The following is a 5,834-nucleotide window of genomic DNA, read 5'->3' as shown; positions in this document are numbered from 1 at the left end:
AAAAAATTCACGTTAGCAGCAGAGGTCAGTGACGATTCACTGCTGGATGGCTATTTAACTGTTTGCTTGAATGTTTGTGGTCTTGGGCTCCCCATTAAGTCAACGTGAATTAAAGCTAGTTGGAAAGTTAATGCCCTGGTCATAAAGCTGTTCCTTTAACCTGGAAGTGATGCTTTAAGAAAGTTAATCAAAATTAAAATGGAAAAGTCTGGAAGGTTATACATAAGGCAGGTTCTTTCACAGTGTTTCTAGAACAAGGCACTAAGCATAAACATTTTATCTCATTCCTCCAAACTAATCTTTCTTCTGATAGTGCCCCTGAATTTCTCGGATGACTAATTTACTTTTTAACCTTTTGAAATCTATTTTAAAATTAATTATTCGCAAAAGATGCTGAGAAAGGAAGCATCATAATGATCTGAGAAATGGATGTGAGAGTTGTTCTTTGATACTAAATGCAAGAAAATGTGGGAAGGAGCAGGTCCCTGAGCATGTCTTCAAAGTCAGAAAGCCCTCAGCCACAGGAAGATTATTGCTGGTGCAAAAAAAAAACAAAACAAAAAACAGATGAAGCAATCCTTTGGCCATGATGAATCTGAGAAAATGTTCCATAATAACGCAGTATTCGTTATATGTAAGAGAACCTGGGCATGGGAGAAATCACATGAACATACCAAACGTAGAGAGGTGTCTTGACTGGGAACTCATCAAAAGGATGCTGGATGAGTGCAGTGAATGTCAGAAATAGTTCTGCAGGACAGCAAAATAAAAGCTGAGAACTCTCAAAGGAGAGGAGACTTTGTGAATTTCATGAACATCAGCTGTCTTCAGCTACTAGTCAAACCTTTCTCCAATATAAGAAAAAAGAAATGCAGGGAAATTTTGTAAACAAAAAATAAATAAATAAATATCAGCGGCATACCTGGAACACTCAGTCCCCAAGAATCAGCCCTTACATCAGAACACTCATGCATAGGAGAAGCTTTTGGAAAACAACAAAGATGAGAAAACTTCTGCCAAATTTGACCCTTCAGAGTTCATCCCAGAGGAAAACTGGGTGAACACAATATGTGTGGGAAAGCATGTTCACGAAGTCATGTCTTACTAAACATAAGAGTATATATGTGGTGAGGAGATCTATGAATAGATTGAATGGGGGGAAAGTTCTGAAGGGAATCAACCTTTACATCAGAGACTCACATGGGTAAAGAATGGAGGAACTCTTTCTTCCAGGACTCACTCCTTTCTGCACAGCAGAGAACTAAGGAAAGGAGAGTTAACCTTCATATTAACTCTTCCAGAGTTAAGGAAAAAAGATCTTCAGTGTTCAATGAAATACTTAATTCAAAATCAGAAAGAAATAAGAAAGAAAGAAATCATAAATAAGAAAGAAAATCTTTGAGAATAATGATAAGGTGGGTGCCTTCAGCAACACATCAGAGAAGTCACCAACAGAGAAATACCATATAACAAGCAGGAGAAGGGCTCCTAAAAATCGAAACCCTATCAACATGAAGAATGTGGGAAATTCTTCTGCAGAAGTCAGAACTCCTTGTAGACTGGAAATACTCACATACAAACACCATGGAAAAAATGTAGAAAATAATTCACAAAGATGTTAAAACTAACTGAACATCAAATATTTTGAATATTTGAAGGTATCAAAATTTTCAGTAAATTCAAAGTTTGGAGAAATTAGGGATTATGTCCAAAACATATTCTTCTAGTAATAATATTATAAAAGTCATATCATATAGGATCTCTAAACTTGTATACAAACATAATGAATTTCCAATTTATATACAATAAGATATCCTACCATCTGATATATTAGAAATGAAGTAATATTTAACCAGATTAAAAATATCTTGCTGGTGCTGGGGTTGTGACTCAGTGGCAGAGTGCTTGCCTAGCATGTGCGAGACACTGGGTTTGATCCTCAGCACTATAAAAATAAATAAATAAAAGTACAGTGTCCAACTACAACTAAAAAAATATTTTTTAAAAATATATCATGCCACCATGTTTCATGCAATAGAAAAGTGACTTTGACATAGTAAGTGAAATGGTCATTTAGTAAAGAAACAAGGCTGACATTAAGTTTTCAATGATCCCTCCATCAGCAAATATAATCTATGCAACTAATATTTACATAAAATTTGCCAAAACAAGATTTCCAATTGTTAACAACACAAGTCTAAGTGAAAGAAACTATAACTTGTAGTACTCATTATATACAAAAACAAAAAAAGTATTATGTGCAGAAAATATCATCACTGCTTTTTACATTTAATATTTTAAATATAAAATTTCACAATATGCAAAAGCAGAGATAATAATTGTAACAAATACCCAGAGAAACAGCACCCAGACTTAATAAATGTTTAGAAGAGAGACAACAGAAAATGTGAATCAAAGGTTTTGAAACACTGTCAGTACTATTTTTCCTTTTGTATTTGGTAGATTTCTCCAGTAAAGTCACTTGGTCCTAGAGTCTTCTTTGTGGAAAGGGTTTTAACTACAAATTAAATTTCTTTTTATAGAGATAGAACTACCCAGGTTACTTATTTCTCCTTGAGTGAGCTCTAGTCATTTTTAATCTTTCAAGAAATCTGGTCATTTCATCTAAGTTGTCAAATTGTTGACATACAGTTGTTCATAATGCCATTTCCTTTAAATAACTGTGGAATTCACAATATCATCTCTCATTCCGGATATAGATAACCAGTGTCTCAGAAATTATTAGTGTTATGACTTTCCAAGTTCTATTTTAAAGGTATCCCATAACATTTGAAAAATGTTGACTTTTCATTTTAAGTCAAAGAACGTTCTAATTTTTGCCTTTTGACTTTTTTTGACGTATGAGTTATTTAGAAATATGCTACTCACCAAATATCCACATTTATATTTAATGGATCAGCTTATGATCAAACTTATGACTGTGTGGACTTAAATAGAATGTGTTCTCAGGGCTGGAGTAGAGTACTTGCCTAGCATGTGTGAGGCACTGGGTCCGATCCTCAGCACCACATAAAAATAAATAAAATAAAGGAATTGTGTCCATGTACAACTAAAAAAAATTTTTAAAAAGAGAATGTGTTCTCTGATGTTGAAAGGGAAACTTGTCAGTCTTGTTCAAGTCTTCTATGGACTTAATGATTTTATGTCTAACTGCTTTATTATTGATAGAAATGTTGCTATCTCCTACTATTGTTATGGATTTGTCCAATTTTTCTTCTCAGTTTTTGTTTCATGTATTCTGAATTTTCATTATTAGAGATATAAAGGTTTAGAACTGTTTAATCCTCTTGATGAATTGACACTTTATCTTTATGAAATGACTCTCCCTATCCCTGGTACTATTCCCTTTCCTGAAGTCAACTTCATCTGATATTAACATACCTACTTGAGCTTTCCTTTGATCAGAGTTAGTATGACATATATTTTTTCACCCTTTTATTTTTGACCTTTATGTGCCTTTATATTTAAAGTAGGCTTCTTGCAGGCAACACAGGTCCTACTTTTTTTTGTCCAACTTGACAGTATCTGCCTTTTAATTCAACTGTTGAGACCATTTCCATGTAATAAAAATAGTATATGTGGTTAGGTATTATTCTATTATATTGCTATTTGTCTTTATTTGTCTATTTCCATCTATTCTTAGTTCCTATCTTCTTTTTTTTTAATATTTCAGTTATTTAATTAGGTTCTTGGTAAGAAGTTTAGAATACAAATTTTTAAGGATAAACCCACAATGGATCACATGTGGCCTTGGAGCTGAGGAATATGGCTTAGATTTGGGGTAAAATTTGTGAGTCCACAACTTTCTGCACTGCTCTATAATCTTGTCTTTTGCTTGTTTGTGTTGAAGATTGCACCTTCCTGGTATCTGGGCTTCCACACTTCTTCTTGAAGTAAGCATCAGTGAGGTGTTTGGGATTTTCTCGTTGCTGATATCAATCTTTGAAGAGGTGGCAATAACAAATTTCTGGTGTGTTCTCCGCAGAGGAACTTGATTGAGGGAAAGAAGTCTCATCACAAATAGCAAGCCACTACTCAGGTGCTTCAGGAAAACCACTCTGGCCTCTGCGGCGCCCAGTGAGGATGATCAAGATGGTCCAGGAGTGGTGCTGGCTCCCAGTTTCCCACATGCTGACTGGGGGTTTCTTGTGGTGGCTCAACAGCTTTCGTGGCACATCTTCAGTCAGGTGTGCCATTTGGGGAAGCTTAACCACCCTGGAACCACGGTTCTTGTTACCACTGACTGGTAGCAAGAACCTTCTTTTCAGCCTTGGACTTAGCAGCCGAGTACTTCCTCTTGTACGTGGGCTTTCAGAAATACACAGCAGACCTTGAGTATCTGCCAGTTCCTCCCAGGACTGGGTTTCGGCTGCAGAGGAGCTTCCCTTTCTTGGGTTTCTCGTCTGTAGGTTCTCCCTTTTTAACCTTGCCAACAGCATCAGCCTTCTGGGCTCCATATTTCTTCTCCTTAGTCTCTGGCTTCTCAACCTTTTCACATACCATCTTACAAGATGGGAAAGAGCCCTTCTCTTGAATAAAATAATTTATTTCATTTTATTTCCTTTTCTGTCTTAAACTCTGCTGTATTCTCTTATTGGCTACTTTATTAGGAGCCACATCTTCAAAATGTAACTATTCTCAAGTGATATTAACACCACTCAGGTATATAATAAACATCTATATTCCATTTTCTCTTTTCTCCCCCCATAGCTTTATTGAGGTAAAATTGAAGCACAGTAAAATTCACATATTTTAAGTATGCAGTTTGATCAGTTTTGACTTGTATGTAACCACTATAATCAATGTAAAAAGGATTTCCATTAATTTTTTAAATTTGAAATCATGCAAACTGTTTCCTGCATGATTTATTACATTAGAAATCAATCACCTTAAGATATATAGAACCCCACCCCCACATAAACTATTTCAAAATTAATGGCAAATTTATAAATATTTTAGAGGTCAAGGAAGAAAATAAATAAAAAGTGCTTTGAACTAAGTGATTACAAAAACTTAAAATATCAGGATCTCTGGGATGAAACAGTACTCAGATGCACATTTAAAACTTAAAGTACTTGTATCAGAAAAAAGCTAGAATAACAAATTATTTTCAAATTGTGTGGGCAGAAAAAAATAAGAGTAGGAGCAGAAATATATGAAATAAAGAAATAATTAAAATTTGATAAAAATAAACAAGTCTAATCAAGAAAAAAGCAAGAACACAAAAATTAATATCAATGGAAAGAGCTATCAAAATAACCATACCAATGCTAAAATTACATTAAGGTAATATTACAATTGTATGCCAACATATGTGATAGCTTACATATCTATATTAGAGAAGGATCTGTGTGCTGCTGAGAAGCAAGAGTATTTAGTCATTGATGGATGAAATATTCTATATATGTTTGTTAAGTCTAAATTATCAATTGTATTTTTTTAAAACTTTTTTAGTTGTAATTGGACATAATTTATTTATTTATTTATTTATTTATTTATTTATTTATTTATGGTGCTCAGTATCAAACCCAGCACATCACACATGCTAGGTGAAAGCTCTACTGCTGAGCCACAACCTCAGCCCCATCAATTGTATTTTTTACTTCCATAGCTTCTTTATTTAGGTTTTGTTTGGAGGATTTATCCAGGGGTGACAGAGGCATGTTAAAGTTACCCAGTATTATTGTGTTGTACCCACATTTTCAACATTATTTATTTGGCCACTTTTATTTGTGATGTTATCATCATTAATTTAAACATTATGAACTGCATAATTCATGATTATTTTTGCTTTAATTGGTCAATTATCTTCT

At 34.1% G+C, this 5,834-nt stretch overlaps 1 pseudogene; it reads right to left on the bottom strand.

The window, feature by feature from the left end:
• Positions 1-3,837: 3,837 nt before the first annotated feature.
• On the bottom strand, positions 3,838-4,524 carry LOC143640589 (large ribosomal subunit protein eL6 pseudogene; annotated as a pseudogene).
• Positions 4,525-5,834: the final 1,310 nt, after the last annotated feature.

The sequence above is a fragment of the Callospermophilus lateralis genome, unplaced genomic scaffold, assembly GCF_048772815.1.
Source record: "Callospermophilus lateralis isolate mCalLat2 unplaced genomic scaffold, mCalLat2.hap1 Scaffold_3565, whole genome shotgun sequence".
Classification (NCBI taxonomy): domain Eukaryota; kingdom Metazoa; phylum Chordata; class Mammalia; order Rodentia; family Sciuridae; genus Callospermophilus; species Callospermophilus lateralis.
Note: the sequence above shows the minus strand (reverse complement) of the source record. Positions and strands in the feature narration are given on the sequence as shown.